Source organism: Oryctolagus cuniculus, chromosome 21 (genome assembly GCF_051225735.1).
Source record: "Oryctolagus cuniculus isolate XC-2025 breed Fujian yellow rabbit chromosome 21, ASM5122573v1, whole genome shotgun sequence".
In the NCBI taxonomy this organism is placed as follows: domain Eukaryota; kingdom Metazoa; phylum Chordata; class Mammalia; order Lagomorpha; family Leporidae; genus Oryctolagus; species Oryctolagus cuniculus.
Window position 1 is genome coordinate 26,165,073 of NC_142887.1, and position 13,075 is coordinate 26,178,147.

At 39.8% G+C, this 13,075-nt stretch overlaps 1 protein-coding gene across 2 annotated transcripts in view; it reads right to left on the minus strand.

The window, feature by feature from the left end:
• TTC28 (tetratricopeptide repeat domain 28) overlaps nucleotides 1-13,075 on the minus strand; it is a 700,068-nt gene that overhangs the window by 648,663 nt on the left and 38,330 nt on the right. The gene's annotated exons all lie outside the window — the stretch shown is intronic.

Here is a 13,075-nt window from a genome sequence, read left to right on the forward strand (position 1 = left end):
AAGATGGAGGCAGTCAGAAAATCCTTACAGGCCATGCTAAATTTGCCCCAGAGTATTGCCCTTAACTAATATCTCCTTTGTCCTATCACAGTTTTCTGTGATTTTCCACCCTTTATCAAACCTAGCATTAAAACCGCTCACGTTAACTACTTCTTTTGACCTTCTCTACCTTATAAAGACTCCTGTCTCATATAAACTTATATTAAATAAATGTGTAGACTTTTCTCTTGTTCATCTGTCTTTTGTTATAGGGATCCCAGCACAGAACTGAGAAGAGTAGAAGGAACTATATTTTTCCTCTCCTACAATAAAACTAAAAGTTTAACAAATTTTTTTTCAAACTTACTTTCTTTAAAAAAATATTTACTTATTTACTTATTTATTTGAAAGGCAGAGATATAGAGAGAAGGAGAGAGACAGAGAGCTCTTCCATCTGCTGGTTCACTCCCTAAGTGATCACAACAGCCAGAGCTGGGCCAGGCTGAAGCCAGGAGCCAGAAGCTTCTTCTAGGTTACCCATGTGGGTGCAAGGGCCCAGGTAGTCGGGCTATCCTCCACTGCTTTCCCAGGCCATTAGCAGGGAGCAGGATTGGAGGCAGAACAGCCCAGATACAAACCAGCGCCCACATGGGATACTAGCACTGCAGGCCATGTCTTTAACCCTCTGTGCCTTAGCACTGGGCCCCCAGAAAGTAGTAAATTTTATCATAAATATTGTGAATTTAACATTTGACTCATAACTTCAATACCTTGAGTTAGTATATTTACATGTTAAGAAAATTTGGAGTCAGGTGTATTTGTCAGCTTTTTATCACTATAACAAAATTTTTAAGACAAGCTATTTATAAAGAAAGGAAGTTTATTTGAGATACAGTTTCAATATTTTTGTATTTGAGATACAGGTTCAATATTGGGTGGTCCATTGGTTTAGCCATCCGGTGAAACCTAAAGACGACAATGGCAGAGCGTCTGTGGAGGAATGAACACATGGTGAGCTAGGAAGCAAAGAGAAAGCAGCTAAGCTCAAGTCGGCCTTATGTAATAACTCCTCAAGAATTCCTATCACTTCTCAGCCTTTTGGCTAAGATCAAGTGAAGAATTCCTTCCAAGGGCATGCCTCAAATGAAATATCACACTAGGTCCATCTCCCAAACACTATAATTGGATCAAATCTCTAATCTTAATCCATTAACCTTTAACATAAAACATATGGGCCTTTGGGGGACACCCAGACTGGTATCTCTAATAGCTAAACCACAGCATAGAACCAAGGTTCTAATCCTAGTTATTTCTTTCTCTGTGATTCTGAGCAAGCTAAATCCCCCTGAACTCTACCTTACCTGTGGAGTGCAGTCAGCATCACCTATAGAAGATGCTTGTTACAAGAATCAATCTTTCATTTATAAATTCAGTGAGCCTTTACAAAACAAAGTTCAAACCACTCATCTCCATTTCCACCACCATTACTGTAGCCTAAGTTTGTACCACTGGTATCCCCATTTCTGCTTTCACTCTCCTACGTACTGTTTTCCTCACAGTGGTGGTTTGTATTTTACCATAAATTGAATTATGGAGAACCATTTCCAAAATGGCACTGTATAGACTTTCAAAAATCTACTTTTCCATTAAAGCTATAACATCAACAAAACTTCTCAAAATCAACTTTTTGAGAACTTTGGAAAGCAACCAACAATCTATAGCAATCCAAGAAGTATTTCTTCAAGAGAAACAACTGAATCTCAGTAAGAACAGCGAGCTTTGTAAGGTTTTAACTTGCACGATTTCTATCCCTTTTTCCCTAGCTAAGTTAAAGACTTGCAATTTACCAGCCTTCAGCCACAAAGACATGAAAAACAGAAGTTTAGGAGTCAATGGAGGAATGATTTAAAAGATTTGAGCCTTCCCAAAATATTCCGCTATTTGACCTGTCTTGCAATTCCCTGGAAAACTCCATTCACAGGACCGTATTTGACTTAACATAGAAGTAGCTCAGTATAAAGAGCCTTCTTCCCAACACATGTATCAAATAAAATCAGTGGTGACTGCTTAATATGACAGGTGCCTGGAGAAGCAATAAAATCTGGGTAGACGGCCTGTGCCGCAACTCACTAGGCTAATCCTCCACCTTGCAGCGCCAGAACACCAGGTTCTAGTCCTGGTCGGGGCACCGGATTCTGTCCCGGTTGCCCCTCTTCCAGGCCAGCTCTCTGCTGTGGCCAGGGAGTGCAGTGGAGGATGGCCCAGGTGCTTGGGCCCTGCACCCCATGGGAGACCAGGAGAAGCACCTGGCTCCTGGCTCCTGCCATCAGATCAGCACGGTGCGCCGGCCGCAGCACACCGGCCACCGCGGCCATTGGAGGGTGAACCAACGGCAAAGGAAGACCTTTCTCTCTGTTTCTCTCTCTCTCACTGTCCACTCTGCCTGTCAAAAAAAAGCTGGGTAGACAACAGTCTAATGAAAAACCTTTAAAGAAAAATCTGGAAACTGTCCATAGGGGGCTTTTAAAAAACACTCCTAGGAATCTGAGAATGTGCAAAACTATGTGCATGCCCCAGAATTATCTGAATTGGTATGGGCCTTGAGGTTCTAGACACACAAGAAGTAAAGGCTAAGATAGACTTGTAAACTGGAAGGTATGCCCTAACACACACAGAACTCTTTTGCCAAGGCTTAAAGATTTATTGACTCAAAGCATATAAGGGATCTCTGTTCAACCATTTTGCTGACCACTAAGCCACTCAAACAGTGACTTTAATGGCTGTACAAGGTAAAGAAAACAAACTTTAAAGAATTAGTCTAGGAGAATCACTAACACAAAAAGAGCAACAACAAACAGCAATAATAACAAACCCTGCAGAAGAAGGGTATTTGATACTACTCAAAACATGCAATTCAACAACAAAAAGTGATGAGGGACAAATAGAAACAGGTAAGTATGGACTATACATGGATAAAAAGTAATCAATACCAGATGTTGGATTTACTAGATAAAGACATTAAACCAGCTATTATAAATGTGTTCAACGAACTAAAAGAAACTATGTCTAAAGAACTTAATGAGAATATCAGCATGATTATATATTATATAACATATATATTAAAAGAAATAAGCTAATTTGATACAATAAAAAATATCTATTTAACACAAAAAAGGAAGTAATAGAGAAACAGAAAACCAGAGAAGATATCAGACATATGGAAATCAAATAGAAATACAGTAGCTATAAATACTACTTTGTCAATAGCTACATTAAATATAAATGGATTAAACACTACAATTAAAAGGCAGGAATTGACAAAATTGGTTTTAAAAACACAATGCAAATATATGCTGTCACCAAGATACTCATTTTAGATTTGAAAATAAAAACGGTTTAAAGAATAGGAAAATTTATACTGTGCAACTCAGCAAGTCATACTTTTTTCTTATATGTAACTCTGTCAGAAGGCATACAACCCAATAGAGTATAAAACTGTATTCAGGCATTATAGCTGACAATAGGATTCCTTCATCAGGTATCATCAATGTGAGAGAATACAAGAAAAATTTTAAATCCATGAAAAAAGAGGAGGTATTTCCTAGTGTGCTTTAAAATGAATAAGAAAGTCCAAGCATAAACCCTTCTCTTATGTACTGTTTTACCATATGAGAATTCGCCATTCTTTTGGGGTTCTCTTCCTATATTATTATAGACCATTAGTATTTCTATAACTCATCATTCACACTAAATAACAGAAGCTACTTCACGATTTACTTGTCTAAAAAGATTGGATTAAAAAATTTTTCACAGCAAAAAGATAAAGGATGAAAAGTCAAAGTAACATAGATACAACTAAAGAGGGTTATGGGATTGGACAAAGAATATTGAGGAAAGACTTGCCACAAACTCTACACCCACCATTGCATATGACCCGAGTTAATCCTCCTCCTACAGTGGTTCTTTGCTTGGCCATGTGAATTGCTTTGACCAAGCAGACGATACCAAATGCTGTATGAACGGTTTTGGTTTTTTTTTTGTTTTTTTTTGTTTTGACAAGCAGAGTGGACAGTGAGAGAGAGAGACAGAGAGAAAGGTCTTCCTTTGCCGTTGGTTCACCCTCCAATGGCTGCCGCGGCCAGCGCGCTGCGGCCGGCGCGCTGCGGCCGGCACACCGCGCTGATCCGATGGCAGGAGCCAGGAGCCAGGTGCTTTTCCTGGTCTCCCATGGGGTGCAGGGCCCAAGCACCTGGGCCATCCTCCACTGCACTCCCTGGCCACAGCAGAGGGCTGGTCTGGAAGAGGGGCAACCGGGACAGAATCCGGCACCCCGACCGGGACTAGAACCCGGTGTGCCGGCGCCGCTAGGCAGAGGATTAGCCTAGTGAGCCGCGGCGCCGGCCCGTATTTTTAAAGTGGTCTAACTCCAGTTCGGCATTGTGGTGTAGCACACGTAAGGCCACCAGCAGCACCCCATATGGCCACTCCACTTGCAATCCAGTTCCCTGCTAATGGCCTGGAAAAAGCAACAGAAGACGGCCCAAGTGTTTGGGCCCCTACCACTCACATAGGAGACCTAAATGAAGCTCCTGGCTCATAGCTTCGGTCTGGCCCAGCCCTGGCAGCATCTGGGGAGTAAACCTGCAGATGGAAAATTGATCAATTCTCTCTCTAACTCTGACTTTCAATAAATAAATCTCAAAAAAACACACACACCAAAAATCAATAAGAAGGATGGGTATTTGGAGAAGTGGTTAAGGTGCCACTTGAGATACCACGTGGCACATGTGGTACCCAGTTCAGGGTCCTTGTTCCACTTTCAATTCCAACTTCCTGCAAATACATGCCCCTGGGAAGAGCACATGATAACTCAAGTAGTGTGGCCCCTGCCGCCCAAGTTAAAGGCCCAGACTGAGTTTTGGACTGCTGGCTTCAGCCTAGCCCAGCCCTGGTTCTTGCAGGCATTTGGGGAATGAACCAATGAATGAGATACCTTCTATCTGTTTCCCTCCTCCTCCCCATATCTATCTATCTGCCTTTTGAATAAATTAAGAAAAAAAGGCAAAAAGGTCAGCTAAGTTATTCAAAAGAGTACAATTCTTCCTCTTCTCTCTGCAATAAATGTATATTCCTTTTTTTATTTAGAGTATCTTTTTTTTTTTTTTTTTTTTTTTTTTTTTTTTTTTGACAGGCAGAGTGGATAGTGAGAGAGAGAGACAGAGAGAAAGGTCTTCCTTTGCCGTTGGTTCACCCTCCAATGGCCGCAGCGGCTGGCGCGCTGCGGCCGGCGCACCGCGCTGATCCGATGGCAGGAGCCAGGAGCCAGGTGCTTTTCCTGGTCTCCCATGAGGTGCAGGGCCCAAGCACCTGGGCCATCCTCCACTGCACTCCCTGGCCACAGCAGAGGGCTGGCCTGGAAGAGGGGCAACCGGGACAGAATCCGGCGCCCCGACCGGGACTAGAACCCGGTGTGCCGGCGCCGCTAGGCGGAGGATTAGCCTAGTGAGCCGCGGCGCCGGCTGTTTAGAGTATCTTCTTAATAGGATATTCCATCCATTGTGGTTCATACTTTTTATAAATTGATCAGCAGAAACTATAAAGATTCATAAGATCACTGAGATTATTATAAATTTGTTAAGTCAACAACAGGAGTCACTGTGCACTTATTCCTCATGCAGGATCTCTGTACTTAATGTGTTGTACAATGTGAATTAATGCTATAACTAGTACTCAAACAGTACATTACACTTTGTGTTTCTGTGTAGGTACAAACTGTTGAAATCTTTACTTAATATATACTAAATTGATCTTCTGTATATGAAGATAATTGAAAATGAAAAAAATTTTAAAGAATTGAATAGATTTACTAAAAACTATGTGTATATAAATATAGGATGATTACTAATACCATCATCATCATTACTGATGTCATGTGTTAAATAATTTATATGTGACAAATTGTGCTAAGTGAGTCCAAGTTAAACCACCAGCATTCCATATAAGCACAAGTTCAAGTTCTGGCTGCTCCACTTCCAATCCATTTCCCTGGTAATATGCCTGGGAAAGCAGCAGAAGATGGCCTGAGTGCTTGGGTCCCTACCCACATGGGAGACCCAGACGGAGTTCCAGGCTCCTGACTTCAGCCTGGTCCAGCGCTGGCCATTGCAGCCATTTGGGGAGTGAACCAACTGATGGAAGATTCCCCCCACCCCTGTGTATGTATGTGTGTGTGTGTGTGTGTGTGTGTTTCTAACTCTGCCTTTTGAATAAATAAATCTTTTAAAATTTTAAAACAATAATTTATAAACTGTGCCAAGTGCCTAATTTTATTTATTTATTAAAGATTTATTTATTTTGAATATTCAGTTACAGAGAGAGAAGGGGAGGGAGAGGGAGAGGGAGAGGGAGAGGGAGGAAGGGAGAGAGGGAGGGAGAGAGGGAGGGAGAGAGAGAGATCTTCCATCCACTGGTTCACTCTCCAGGTAGCCACAATGGCCAGCACTGGGCCAGACCAAAGCCAGGACCCAGGAGCTTCATCTAGGTCTCCCACATGTATGGCAGGAACCCAAGTTCTTGGGCCATTTTCCACTGCTTTTCCCAGGCACTTTAGCAGGGAGGTGGAGCAGAAGTGTAGCAGCTGGACATGAACCAACACCCATTGTTGCCAGCAATGCAGGTGGCAGCTTTACCTGCGATGCCACAATGCTGGTTCCCATTACATTTTATTATCTTAACTATAACCGTGCAAGGTATTTGACAATGATCCATCTTAAAAATGGCAAAACAGGTTGACAGAGGTAAAGTAACCTGTCACAGATGTCAATTAATAAGGGGGGAAAAAAACTTAGGTCTAACTCCATACTCCCAGCAGTCTTCACGTATATATTGTTCCAATAAGCATGAATTTCAGTTTTCACCGTTAAATAGTACCAGTCTCTTTAACACAGTTCAAATTTCAGTTACCATGGTAATTAACTGGTATAAATAATCAGGAGTGAGAAAAATGAAAAAACCACAACAGGATCTCATTTGTTAGCACAGGATGATGAAGAAAATAGAACCACTTGGTCAGTCTTCACTATCCATCCAATTGGCAGCACAGAGCAACACGAAAGTTTTTGTTGGAACAATGTTACAACAGTTATCATATAAAAGTAAGAAGGAAACTAAGAAACTGGACTATAATACAAGCTATAAACTGTAAGATATACACCAAATACATTTAAGAAAGAGTATATAGGGGTTACTGATTAATTTGACACAAAGAATGAAAAAAGGAAAAAAGAGATAAACATCCTAAATGTATGACACTAGCTAACAAGAGACAATGACTCCAATAAGAGAACTCAAAATATTGACAAAAGTTTCCTGGTCCAAAGAAGAAAGATGAGTTTGTAAGGGATCCACTGAGCATAAGGAACCTTAGATCACTAAATAGAAAATGCCACTTCTGCTTCTAGTGATGACTGAACAATATCCTACTAGACCCACTCCTACATAGAAAACAAATATTAAGATCTAGAGATATTTTTTAACGAAATAAATTATTTGAAAGCACTGGAGAAGTAAGAGAAACAGGCATTCTGGAGGGAAGCAGCAAGATAACAGAAACACTGGTAGAGAAAACAGTCTTTCTGGCCTCGAGAACTAGGGTATTCAGGAAAACCAAAGACTGAGCAAGAAAGAAAGGGGACACTAAATTTTGTCTGCCCACATCTTTAGCTAACTGCTGAGTCACACATGTATGGAACACATTCAAAGCACTTCATCAAAATAAAGTATCTGAACTGAAACTGCAGCTACCACCTAAGAACAGAGTTGCAGTCTATTCTAACCAAGATAATCACTTGCCAAACACCATCCACAACATCAGAAACAATGGAAAACTTCTTCAAGAGAAAAATAAACCAACCAATGGCAGGAAAACAGTAACAGAGGAACAAAAACAAAGAAGACACAAAAGCAATAATAAAATGCAGATGCAAAATCAGTAGCATTTATAACTACATTAAATGTTAATGGTTAAAATTTTCAATTAAAAGATAGAAACTGACAAATTGATTTAAGAAGCAACACAATGATATGCTTTCCAAAAGACACGAACTTTAAACATACAGCCAAAGATATTGGTATCACATATCAGAGCACCTGTTCAGGTTCCAGCTTCTCTGTTTCCCATCCAGTTCCCTGCTGCCTAGGAAGGCAGCAGAAGATGGCCTAACTGTTTGGGGTTCCTGCCACCACTTGTGAGAGCCAGGTGGAATTCCAGGCTCTTGGCTTCAACCCAGCCCTAGCTGTTGTGGACAGTTGTGAGTGAACCAGCAGATGAAGGAGCTCTTTCTCTCTGTCACTCTGCCTTTCAAATAAATAAACAAATTGATAGATAGATGATAGAGAGAGAGAGAGATACAGAATAAAGCAGATAGATATATACATAGATACATAGAGATGGAAGGAAGGAGCAAATGAAAAAATGAGGATGGATTAAGCAATTAGCACAGTGCTGAAGACACTGCTTGGGATACCCACATCCTGTATCAGAATGCCTCATTCAAATCCCAACTCCATTTATGATTCTAGCTTCCTGCTAATGCACATCTTGGAAGGCAGCAGGTGATGGTTCAATACTCGAGTGCTTGTCACCCACATGGAAGACCTGGATTGAGTTTCTGGCTCTTGGCTTCAGTATGGACCAGTCACAGCTATTGCTGACATTTGAAGAATAAACCAGTAGATGGAAAATCTGTTTCTGTCTCTCTGCCTCACAAATAATAAGCAAATTTTTTAAAAAAATTTAAAGGTATATAATACAACCATTAAGTGGAAAACTGGAGTGCCTGTGTTAATATAAGATAAAACAATTTTTTAAAAAAATTACTACCAGAGATAAAGAGGGACATTGAATGATGACAAAAAGATAAACTCCTCAAGAAAAGATAACAGCAGGCCCTTATGCTGTTAAAAAAAAAAAAAAGTTTCAAATTAGGGTTAGGGTTAGGGTTAGGGTTAGGCAAAAACTGTCAACAAAACAAAAACTGACAACATTATAGGGATAAACAGCCAACTCCAAAATCTTACTTAGAGATTTTAACTTCATTATTCCAGCAACTGGCAGAATAATTACACCCAAAAGGTCAGAAAGATACAGAAAATATGAACCATACCAGCAACTACCTTGACTTAATATACATCTATAGAACTACACTTCACCACCACAAAATACATATTCTTTTTAAACACTTATGCTGAATTCACCAGGATAAATGACATGCTGGGCCATAAAACAAGTACCACAGCCGGTGCCGTGGCTCACTTGGTTAATCCTCTGCCTGCGGTGCCAGCACCCTGGGTTCTAGTCCCAGTCAGGGCACCGGTTCTGACCTGGTTGCTCTTCTTCCAGTCCAGCTCTCTGCTGTAGCCCGGGAGGGCAGTGGAGGATGGCCCAAGTGCTTAGGTCCCTGCACCCACATGGGAGACTGGGAAGAAGCACCTGGCTCCTGGCTTCAGATCAGCACAGTGCCAGCCATAGCGGCCATTAGGGGAGTGAACCAATGGAAGGAAGACCTTTCTCTCTGTCTCTCTCTCACTATCTATAACTCTACCTGTCAAATAAAAAAAGAGTACCACAATACATTTTAAAGCATTAATATCATAAACAGCATGTTCTTTGACTACAGCTAAATTAAATTAGACAACAATAAGATAACCAAGAAAACACAAATATTTGGAAATTAAACAACAAACTTTTCAATAATCCATTGCTCAAGATCCATCCACAAGAAAATAAAAAAATAATCAAACCAAATTATAATGAAAACATATGTTAAAAGCTATGGGATGCAAAACTAGCACTTAGAGATAAATATTTAGTTTTAAATGCTCACAGTTTAAAAAGACAGGTTAAAATCAATGGTATATGCTCCCATCTTAAGAAATGAAAAGAACAGATATACAGCCTAGCGCTGAGATGCTCACATCCCATATCAGAGTTCCTGGGTTCAATTCCCAGCTCTAGCTCCTGACTCCAGCTTCCTACCAGAGCAGATCCTGGGAAGCAGTGGTGATGGTTCAAATAACTGGCTCCCTGCCATCCATGTGTGAGCATGGATTGAGTTCCTGGGACATCACTTCAGCCTCAGTCATTGCAGGCTTTTGAGGAGTGACTCAGAAGATGAGATCTGTGTGTGTGTGTCAGCTTCTCAAATAAAAAAAAATTATTTTTAATTTGACAGATAGAGTTAGACAGTAAGAGAGAGAGACAGAGAGAAAGGTCTTCCTTCCGTTGGTTCACCCCCCAAATGGCTGCTATGGCCGGAACTATGCTGATCCAAAGCCAGGAGCCAGGTGCTTCTTCCTGATCTCCCATGCAGGTACAGGGGCCCAAGCACTTGGCCCATTCTCCACTGCCCTCCCGGGCCACAGCAGAGAGCTGGACTGGAAGAGGAGCAACCGGGACTAGAACCCAGTGCCCATATGGGATGCCGGCGCTGCAGGCAGAGGATTAACCAAGTGAGCCATGGCGTCGGGCCCCATCAAATAAATTTTTTAAAATTCATAAAAATAAATTAAAAAGGGGCTAGACTCAAATAGGGAAAATACTTAGAAAATCACCGCAAAAGATGATAGTAGCTTAAAGGAAAAGTTGGTGGTGAATATGGGGAGAAGCAAACATACTTTACATGAAAGAGCTACATATGTGTGGAAGAACATGTATAATAAAAGCAACAAATATTTGATAAATAAATGAATCATTTTAGAAAGACCATGATTTCTAAAACTTCTTATATACTGGTCTTTTTCCTAAATAACTAAGCAAGGTGTCTTATCTTCTTCACCACTTTACAAAAGAAAAGAAAGAAATGAAAATTAAAAGGAGAGCAAATTAAATGCAAAGAAGAATCAAAAACAATGAAGAGTAAAAACCAGTGAAAGAGAAAATGTACAACAATATAGAAAATCAACAAAACTAATAAATGATTGTAAAGGTGAACATAACTGGTAAACCTCTAGGTAAACTGATGAGAAAATAGAAAGGACGCACATATTAACAACATCAGAGTGAAGAACTGAACGTCACTACAGATACTACAGATATTAAAAGGCTAATAAGAAACTATTATTAATAACTTTATGCTGGCAAATTTAACAATCCAGATTGAATGAAAAATTAAGATAAACAATTACTGGGGTCAGTGCTGTGGCAAAGCGGGTATAGCCACTGCCTGCAGTACCAGCATCCCATATGGGCACCAGTTCGAGTCCAGGCTGCTCCACTTTCAATTCAGCTCTCTGCTATGGTCTGGGTAAGCAGTAGAGTATGGACTAAGTCCCTGGGCCCCTGCACCCACATGGGAGACCCGGAAGAAGCTCCTGGCTCCTGGCCATTGGGGAGTGAACCAACAGATGGAAGAGACCTCTCTCTCTCTCTCTCTCTCTCTCTACCTCTACCTCTCTCTCTTTCTCTACCTCTCTGTATCTCTGTCTTTTAAATAAATCTTTAAAAAAAAATCTTAAAAACAAAGAAACAATTACCAGGGCCAGAACTGAGGCATGGCAGGTTGTCACTGTCTCCAACACCAGCATCCCATATTAGGGAACTGGTTTGAGTCCCAGCTGCTCCACTTCCAATCCAGCTCCCTGCTAATGCACCTGGGAAAGCAGCAAAAGATGGCCCAAGTACTTGGGCTCCTGCCACCCATATGAGCAGCCTAAATGGAGTTCCAAGTTCATGGTTTCAGCATGGCCCACCCCTGGCCATTGCGGCCATTTGAGGAGTACACCAGCAGATGCACGATCTCTTTTTCACTCTGTCTCTCCTTCCCTCACTCTGCCTTTTCAAACAAATAAAATAAATCTTTTTTTAAAAGAAGAAACAATTACTAAAATTGATCTAAGATTAGAAAACTTGAAAAGCCCTATATCAAAGAGTTTGATTTTATAATTTAAAACTTCCTAGAAACAGAAGCCCAAGATAAAGATGGCTTAAGTAATGAATTATATCAAACACCTAAGGAAGAAATAATGCCAATCCAGCAAAGATATTTTTTCAGAAGATACAGGAAGAGTGACATAAACATAGATACAAAAATCCTTAGCAAAATGTGAAGAAATTATATCCAATAATATACTTTTAAAAATACTTAAAGACTCAGTGGGTTTAAAGCTATATTGCTATTAATAAAGATGCAGAAATATTAACTTATGTCTGTCTTTTGAAAACAGTGTTCATACTCCCAAATGGTGTCATATATGACATTTTGAAACACTTTTCATTTAATTTATAATGATTATAGTTATAAAAAAATTCTTTAGGGAATTACAGAGTATTAAACAATTCATGAGACAGTATCAATGCTGGAAATTCCACCAAATAAGGCCAAAAAACACCCACCAAAGACAAAAGTTCTATGAAATTTTATTAATAAGAATCTATTTTAAATCTCTAAGAAACACCCATTAACCTTTATTAATCCAACAGAAAGCCCATAATGAGATCAAATGTCTAGAAAACATCTTAAACACTTCAGTTACATCTTTTTTAAAAAACTTGTAATATTTAAGATGTTAAACATGACGTTTTGATATACTTAATACATAATGAAATACTTCAATATTCAAATTAGCATATTCATCATCTCACATAGCATCTCCTTTCTTGTGTGTGCATGAGCACTTAAGCAGTAAGAGCACCTAAAACCTACTCTTAGCAATTATCCCTAAAACAACACAATATCAACTGCAGCCCTCCTGTTGTAGATTAGATCTCTCGACAAGCCCACATATCTGCAACTTTGTATTCTTTATCGTATGCCTCCTATTCTTTCTCCTCTAGTCATATATGAAGATACTATTTCTAAAATAAAGTAGAGGCTTATTTAGGAAAAAAAAAGAAGAAGAAGAAAAAGAAGAATGGAAAAATAAAGTACCAATACATAAAACAAATACACAAGCTCAAGCCTTACAGAATTTAAGGAAATAATAATTACAATGATTTATTAGAAAAAAAAAGCCCTTATTATATACCATTCTGAAAACAAGTAGTCTTTGACAAGGAATAAAATTGATTATTTTAAATGAAGGGAAATCATGCCCCATC